The 9,569-nt window shown below is 45.1% G+C and overlaps 1 pseudogene; it reads right to left on the reverse strand.

The window, feature by feature from the left end:
• Positions 1-4,805: 4,805 nt before the first annotated feature.
• LOC125528041 lies at positions 4,806-7,789 on the reverse strand (annotated as a pseudogene).
• Between the last annotated feature and the right edge of the window lie 1,780 nt (positions 7,790-9,569).

The raw sequence follows: 9,569 nt of genomic DNA on the forward strand, positions 1-9,569 counted from the left end.
CGCCGGATCCAGATCGGATCCATCTGGATCCTGTCTTCGGACTCTGTCGGCCGCCGCAGGGTGGTGATGGTCGTCACTGGCCACGTCGGACCGCTGGTTTCGGCGTCTGGAGATCTACAATGGGGTCTTCTCGGTTCTCCTTTCTTGCGGGGCTCCATGGCTCTTGCATCTTCGCAGGTTTTGGATCATGGCTCGTTGTCGGATCTGGAGCAGACGGAGGTTTGGTGGCATAGGATGGGGACCGGAGGAAAGTTTGGTCGGCTAGGCCGGCCCGGCATCGGTGATGTCACTCGATGTCGTTACCCTTTATGGAGGTGAAGCCGAGGTCTCTCCTATCCACCTCCGAACCCCTCCCGAACGAAAGTCCAAAATTCATCTGGATTGGGCAGCGGCGGCGTCCTACGTGTCGTATCCTCCATGGAGGCGCCGTCTTGGGAGGACCTGCTGTTCGGGGAGAGATGCTGTGGATGGTGGGCTCCGAGTACCTCCAACAATGGCGACAGTGTGGAGGTTGCCAGGTGGTGCGACATTGTGTCTACCGCATAGATGACGACGAGTTTTGGTGGCATGGTGCAGCTGCATATCGACGACGGATGCGGCTGGATGGACGAGCGCAGGGCGGTGGAGCTGTTTGGCGCCATGGTGGCGTCGACGGCAACGAGACCGGGCAAAGTAGATGCAACAGTACAACACTGAAGATGGATTGATGGAAGGTGGCTGCGGCGGCCTCATACCCGGCAGGCGTCCTGGTTGAGGAGTGTGCCGGACTGGTGGATGCCCCATACCCGGCAGGCGTCCTAGTTGGGACCTCAGGTCTTAGATATTAGGTTTGGATGCGAGGTCTGTTTGGTATTAAGCCCAGACTATGAGCGTCATTTCATCAACTGGTTAGGAGTAGCGACAAATGTTGCCTAAACGGTGGCTTTAGTCTTACTGTTGTATGATTTTGTAAAGTTTTATGTGAATAATTAATAAAGTGACTGCATGCATCGTCCAGATGCTGAGACCGGAGGTCCTCCTCATTTTCTAAAAAAAATATAAATAGTTGCAATAGTTGTATTTGTATATAGTCATGGATGCACAAATACGAACCTGATGTTGGACAGTTGAAGACGATGGGAGCGATCCCGCTGAATTGTTTAAAGGGCAATTTAGCAGGGGCGGGGAAGTCCTATGAGGGTCGGCGGCTTGTCGCTTCCGTGCAGCAGGGCGGTGGTGGAGGTCGACCTTGAGGAGGTAGATTAATTACACGTTGAGGTGGCTGGGGTTGGATGCGTCGAGGCTGCAGCGTACTGGTGAAATCCCGATGCATGTTCTGCTCCTCTCGGCAGCGGGTCTTGCCAGCGGGCTTGGATCCGTGAAGGGCGGTGGGCTGCGCGCCTGACGACAACCACACGGTGAAGCTCAATCCTTACCAGTCGGAGGCGGCGGCTGTCCTGAATGGCGGCGAACAGTGAGGACGACATCGCACAATCGGGTTGATCTTACTTGGCGATGGAGGGTGAGTAACACCTCGGTAGATGGGTGGCGCAAAAACATGCAGAGCTTCATGGCCAAGGAGATTGGGAATAGAGAAGACATGAGATGAGCGGCTGATCGCTTGCGAGCACCTCAATGGTCGGAGGCCAGCGGTGGCCTGGTGCCTCGGCAAGCTGGCCGCCGTGGCGTCGAATAGGAGTAGCGCCGTTTCAGGTTGTTAGCAGTTGTGTGCCCGGATTGGCTGGCACGGACGGCCGACAGAGGTAGGCGCTGCGTATGTGGACGAAGAAAGAGGCTGCGGCTAGCGCGGCCGGCCGGTGGGAGGAACATCAGTGCCTTTGGCTTTGGCGTGGCCGGATGATGGCGGAGCGAGTCTTCATTGTAGAGAAGATAAGACGTGCAGGCATAATTTGTTGGGGAAAAAAGTTTATTTTAAACCCTGTACTCGTAGTCGTTCGGTGAAACAAATTCTCAAATCGAAATCCTTGTCGATTGCATCCTGAACTATGCAATCCCGGTCTAAAGCGATCCATGACAAATGTCAACCAGGATTTTGTCTAGCTGGTGGGCCAAGGAGTACGCGTCCTCCGCGCTGGGCCAGCCCATGTATTTGTTTGTTTGCTCAAAAAATTTGTCTTTATTTTTTTGTCGCTCTTTGCGGCAGAATTGCGGATAGCGTCAAAGAGAAGAGCTTCCACGTAGGGCTCACTAAACGGGCCGGCCCATTGCCAGGAAACGAGCGAACGTACGGAAAAAATTGTGACGAACTAAAAGTTGTGCCGCTGGTTGGATTCGAACCCGGCACCTTTCCCTGGATAGGCGTGACGACAGCCAGTGCAGCTAGCGATGCAGATGGGTATTCGACTACAGCGTAATTTTAAAGTAGTATGGTGCGCGGCAGATCCGTTTTTTTAATCTTCGTTCAAAAAAATGAACAATGTTTTCTTGAAGAAATTTAAAACTCAAACAAACTGTTAAAACGTCGACAATTATTGAAAATATGAACAAAAATGTATATACAACGAACGATTTTCGAATATACATTGAACATTTTTTAACTGTACGATGAACAATTTTTACACAGCGAACATTTTTGTGATATACATTGAAATAATTTAAAACATATTATACATTTTGTGATATACGATGAACAAATTTTATACATTGAACATCTTTGTAATATAATCTGAACATTTTTTAACTACACATTGAACAATTTTGTGATATGCGCTGAAAAACCATTTAAATACCCGTTGAACATTTATTTTTTGTACACTGAACAATTTAAAATTCTGAACAAAATTTGAAAAAGTGACGGCAACCACACTAGCTACCTACTCAGTACGTCTATATTACAGCGCCAATTTTAGAGTACAATGTATCGCGACAGATTTCCTTTTTTATTCAAATTTTCAACAATTCTTGGAAAAAATGTGATTTTTTAAATACGTTGAATTCTTTAAAAATATACTTTGAACATTTTTTACATAGGTTGAAATTTTTAAAATAAAAATTGAAAATTTTCGTGAAATACGCTGAACATTATTTAATACATGTTGAACATTTTTGTGATATCCCTTGAACAATATTTAAATTTCATTGAACATCTTTGTAAGAAAATGTTATTTTGAAGTCAGTTCTATGTTTTAATTTATAAAAATATTTGTAAACAGAAAAAACAGCACGAGGTCACGTGTTCAAGGCACACCATGCACTTTTTTTTAACAAAAAAACAAAAGCGGGCCAGCCCAGCAGAAGCAAGGTGTAGCGCCCTTTATGAATTTTTATTTCTTAACGGAAAAAATAAAGCGGGCCGGCCCAGCGGGGTGGAGGTGTGTGCCCTCAGTGAAATCCCAGCAATCCCGGCCATCCAAATGACTCGAAGGTTTGATTTAGACCAAGATTGCATAGTTCAGGGTACAATCGACCGGGATTTCGATTTGAGGGTTGGTTTCGCCGAATGTCTACGAGTTCAGGGTTTTAAATGAACTTTTTCCTTTGTTGGGGAGTCGATAAGCCGATGCATCTCGTCTCTATCTCATCAATTATGGAAGATGAAAGAGGAGCTAATGTCAACTGAGTGGAAATTAAATTCCACGATTCGCTAAAAGGTTGTTGTGACAGTTTGAAAAAGGGAGGTTGTGGTGGGTCCCTTAGCGTGTAACCAAACGCTTGGAAGAATTTCTTTGGTGGTCTTTTAAACTAAATGGTGACGTGGCATCATGATGATGTGGACAATGTGCATGTAGAAAAAATTGCTAATAATGGGGATCAACTTTTTAAAAATGTATGATATGTAGATATATTGGGCCCTTATTTAAGATGGGCCCTAAGCCGCCACACTTTTTGCCATGGCCTACGGCCGGCCCTGCACCAAGAATCCTGAGCTCGAGCCAGAGGGATTGCCGGCACAGTCATTGTCGCATGTGATAGTGCATTGCAACGCGTGCAACAATGCCACCAATGAGATTCGCGCAAACAAGCTTCTCGCTTCATGAGGGGCCCATAGACAACAATAATTGATTGATAGCTACGGTTCCGTAGCACAGGTGCTTTGCCGCACGACTGAAAAAGTATGCACTCTCTGCATGTTTTGTGCTCGCCTAGTGCTTGTGAACAAGACTTGACTTCAAGTGTTTGGTGGTTTGATTCCTCGGTCGTGCGGGAAAGCATCCGTGGGCTGCATCTATCAATAAAGCTTTGTCTTTCTCGCGGCCGCGCGCGGCAAAGCGCTAAGACAAAACCTGTCCCTGACGGATGTGGGGCATGTGCATGTGTTGATATCCTTGTACAACTTTCCTCCTAACCGTGAATTCCACCAGTGAGGTCAAGCTTGCCTTTCCATAATCTCTCTGCCCCCCCCCCCCCCCCCCCCCCGCATCCGGACGACACGGGCACAACCCCCCCCCCCCCCCCCCCCCCCCCCCGATTTCAACGGGGTGGGGAATGTTTAAGTAATAGCTAAAAAAGAAAACCATGCTGATTAGCATTTAATTAAGGAAGTACACCCGGTCTGAAAACAACTGCAGCGACGCGCGCATAATAGATGGATAAAAAGAAAAGGTTAGATGTGAGAGATAAAGGTACCATTAGCTAACGGAGAAGTCTGCAGGCAGCGTGTCACAGGCGGCTCGCCGGCCGCAACGGATGGGTGGAGGCGATGTTTCCCATGCCTGTGCTCTAGTATCAACCTCACCTGCTCCCATATCACACCAATAACAACCAATGATTGTTAATTGTACTTATGCTAACTGCATGTTATTTTTTTCAGAAATGTCCGTGGCTTATTGCCCAGGTTTTCTAGTAGGGTATATGTAAAGTAGAGATTAAATAGGCCTGGCCCTTAAATCTAGCATCTCTAGATCATGTAGCATCACAGTTCCACACAGTAGGTCCATTATGCCCGTCCTCCTAAAGTTTATGTACTTTAGCAGGAAAAGCTTTTCCATACCATTCATATCATACTCTGCTACGTCTTGAATACCTTCAAAATCTAATACGCGTAAAGTTTCAAACTTAATAAGACTTGGCAAGTGTTTGATGCATCCTGATGCTGTTATTATAAGAGACCGGACATGGCTTAGATCTTTCTTTGCCAATACAGATGCAAGCTCTTGGTCAATGTCCTGGATCGACAATCGTCGAATAGAACACTGAGGATTTCCCCAAACAGTTTGACTGCCATTCACCACAGTGATGGAATTTTCTTCAATGGATTTTGAAATGATAAGTCCCATCACAATGAATGTGCGCTGGTTGGACCAGGCTTTTATTGATAAGCTCATAAAAATAACTTTCAGCAACCTCTTGACAGCTCCTCCCACGCTCCTCAGAAATAAAGCCTTCCGCAGTCCATTGTCTCACCAATCTTTCTCTGTCAATCACATAATCCTCGGGGGCACCTCCTAACAGCCCTGATAGGAACTGCAAGCACACATCGCTGCTGAGCCCTGCCACTCCGCTGGACCTGCCGCTGACCCCAGTTCAAACCTTCAAGAGAATCAAGTGGGGGGGGGGGGGGGGTGCCAGGCGAGCCAGAAGAAAGCTGGAACTGTACTGATGGGCGCATGAAGAAGAATTGACTCTCTCAATAGGGTCGTCTTTAGTTTCTAAAAATATGAACACTTTAGTTCCTGTGCTAGATTTTGAGTCTTGTAATAAGTTCTACTTTTTTCAAGCTCGTGAGCGCTCCAACTCCCTTTTCTGTTATGGCAGATCAGGGAGGGGGTAGCTCCTCAAATCCGTCCTTTGAAAAACCTTGATAGAAGGGTGTCTTTCGTTGTACCTGGTTTCACGTTTTTCAATGGAAAAATGGTGGAGCCGGGGGGGGGGGGGGGGGTGTGTTTTCTGCCCTCCTGTTAGTCTAAAAAAAAATTCCTCGGGGAAATTACTTTGGTGCAACACCACGGTCCCTCTAGACTTTGGCTTTTGTTCAAATCCGAACCAATTGATCTTTTTATCTTCTCCCACTCTTCTTTAACACGTGGTCTGTTTGCTAGTAAACCAGAAATACTGATTATTGCCAATGATAGGCCTCCACACTTTTTCAAGATAGCTTTTGAAACTTCAATAAACATATGAGGGCAGCAATTCTCTGAGACAAAGATTCTTCTGAAAAATAATCTTTCAGAGTGAGGATCACTTAGAGGTTCCATCTTGAAGATCTGGTCATCAGGACCTGGACGACAAGAGCTAGCTACTTCTGATATGCGTGTAGTAGCTACGATTCTGCTAGAAATACTGTTCTCTGGAAATGCACAATTGATGGCATTCCATGCCACTAGAGACCATATATCATCAATGATAACAAGATACCTGATAGATGTCAACATATAACATCAATCAATAATGATATTACATATTCTTCGCGTACTCAAACTATAGTAAAGTACGGGTATCACACTTAATACAGCTTATTTTCCAAATATATAAGGCCAATTTCAACGAAATTGCAACCCTTTACATCAACATTTGCTTGAATTTTTGTGTCGATAGATTATTAGGGTAGAGAAGCAAACTTATATTGCAAACTCTTACTACTGGACAGTGGAGGTGTGAGGTATGGCTTCAACAAGTTTGGATTTACTTACACACAAGAGCACCCGAGTGGTAGCTTTTATTTGTTGAGATAACATTGATGTCATGCCTCTCTTAACTCTAAGGATGGGCACATATTCTTATGTGCGTGCCTCTAAATTGTAACTGAATTGTTTTTCGTAAACTTGAGCAATAGTTTTAGTTCTTTTCTTGTGCTGACCATTTCGGCAAAGTTCTGGAATCAAAATTGTACCATTATATTTCATAACTACATAGTTTTTGTTCTATTTGTGTGAACATACTGATATTATTCCAAGTCATGAGATAATATGCACTATCCATGGTTTGGTGCAGTTAATTAAGTGAAAAAATAGAAGTAGATGCAGAGACAAGTAATTAAAATAATGACTGCTTAGAATAAGACATATTTATGGAAACAAAAATGCCAGAAATTACCTCTTTTCTTGTAGAAGTTCTCTTAGCTTTGAGATCGATTTCTTTTCATCCGAAATCTCAATATCTTTCTTGAATTCCTCATTGTTCGACACCTGGCAGATCACATCCTTGATAATTTCCTTTGTATCTGGCTTTTGGGAAACCGACACAAAAGCATGACAATGAAAATGCCCTCGAATCTTGCGATAGACCTCATTAGCTAGTGTTGTCTTTCCCAATCCACGAAACCCAACAATAGATAACACCTTGCAACAATGCTTATTTCCATCATCCATAACCCATTTGGCAAAATCATCTCTTGGACCTTCAACACCCACGAGGTCTGCCTCCTCTGTAAAAAGAGCAGCCAACCGGGGATCCAAAGCTGCATTGCCAGAGGTGCTAGAAGCAATATCATCCAGCTTGTAGCTGGTCTTTAGCTCTTTCACTTCCTTGATACGAAGCTTCAGGTCATCGATTTGGTTGGCGATGCCACGCCGAGCTCCAAGCGTTTGTAGATGGCGAGGGCGAGCTGCCTTGCGAAAGAACTCCTTGAAGCCGGCTTCATGACGCCCACCATCACCAAGGTGGTGAATGTCAAAGCAATCCTCGGTATCATAGGCCAACTGCCTGACCAGAGATATCCATTCCTTCACCTGGTCATCGGGATCCTCAAGCTTGGTGTACTTTCTGAGGGCACCATGCATACAGGTGAGCTCAGACCGGAGGGACCGAATCTCGCGGGGCGGCCACACTCATCAACGAGCAAAGCGGTGAGCTTTGCCAGCAGGGGACCCAGCGCACCGAGCGAAGCGGTCACCACAGGCGCCATCGATCCCTCTAGCTATTTCCTGTCTCTTCACTCTGTCTCTCGTTTATGTTTCTGTTTGTGTATCGCTTTGAGTGGAGAGAACTCGGATGATTGCAGGAAGAAAGCTGCTTTCGTTGACCGCATACTTGACTCACCTAACAATGGCCTGATAGTTTGCCTGGAAAGTGTGTTACCGAATCAATAATGGTACTAGATATTAAGAGAACCGAAACAAAAAATAACCCTGAATCAATCAATCAATCAAGCACCTTGCCGCCAGTAGTGCTTTGTGTGAATAATTCTAGTCCCATTCAAATATGCTGTACTCACTTGCCCACTTGTACATTCTTGTTCTTACCCCTGAATAGTGCGAATAATGCTAATCTTATCGTAATAATACAAATATTTCAACTGAGGTACCCCATAGGTACGTAATGGAGTACTAGCTCCAAATTGAATCATCGCACAGAGAAACATCAATCAAAGACGAATCAACGGGTGGCACATTGGTCATCCTCTGTGAAGCCGGCGGTGGGCTCGGTGATGAGGACGCCGGTGGCGACGAACCCAGCGAGGAAGGGCCAGTGTGGGGCACCATTTCCGGCGGAAGAACACCAGCCGCAGGTCAAAGGGCTTCATCTCTATCTCTCCTCCTCTCGACCTCCGCCCTGGATTGTGTCGGCGAATCTGTCATTTTTCTGTATCCGTTTCCTCGGAGTGTTGCTTCCGGCGGGCGTAGCGGCGACGCCCGACGACGGTGAAGAGAGAGGATGGCTATGGGTTGGGTCGTCGTGGCTTGATGGGCCACAACAGTGCCCGGCTGAGAGATTTGTGGGCCCATATAGCTTATGAAAATAAGATGGCTTCTTGTTTCTCAAAGTAAAATTCATACTATAATAAGATTGTTTTGTTTCGCAAATTACTTTAACAAAAATATATTCATAAAAAAAACACTTACAAAACTTTGATCTCACATGAACAAGATCACGCCTTGCTCCCCAACTAACAGAGAAATGCACATACACCAGTTATAGAAAAATTCCATTTCCTTTGTATAGAGAAAGGCTATTTTCTTCAGGATTACACGTTTACCCTTAACTCAAAGGGCTATCTTCCACAATTGGAATGAAAAACAAATATATTTAAAAAAAATCATGTTTTATAATTTGATCTAGGGCTCAACTAATTATACGGTAAATTCCATAATAGCATTATAAACTCTGTACGTATGTGCATATCATCAGTTCTGAAGGGACTTCTTTTTAGGTGTAAATGGCAGGAGTTCTGCCTTTGAATTATGGATAAGGAATTTACAAGTCCAAAGGACCCAGAAAAAGGAATAGAATCAAAAGAGAAGGATCATCGACCAAGCGGCGACGGACCCAACAACATTAGAGGCAACTACATCACCATAATCGGCTCATCTAGTACAGCAATATCTGTTGAATTGTTGAAGATTCGCCAATTGCACTCGTTCTAAATATTCCATGCAAAATCAGCAGCTGCAGTTGCATTTATTGCGAGGCCCAACAGCAACACTACTCCAACAATCATTGATCGATCCAAAGGAGTTGATCAAGATGGATCCACCATAGCAGGGAAGGATCGGCTGAGTATAAATCAAATTTCCTTAGCAAAGGGGACACTGACAAATGAGATGTGCAGCTGATTCGATCTGCTGATCGCAAAGGGGGCAAGAATCATTGTGGTCACATCCTATAGCTCTTAGTCTATCTGCCGTGGGCACGATTTTGTGCCAGCTGCCAGGACGAATTTAACTTTCCCCTCCATCTTTAGTTTCCAAATA

The sequence above is a fragment of the Triticum urartu genome, unplaced genomic scaffold (genome assembly GCF_003073215.2).
Source record: "Triticum urartu cultivar G1812 unplaced genomic scaffold, Tu2.1 TuUngrouped_contig_4590, whole genome shotgun sequence".
NCBI classification, from domain to species: domain Eukaryota; kingdom Viridiplantae; phylum Streptophyta; class Magnoliopsida; order Poales; family Poaceae; genus Triticum; species Triticum urartu.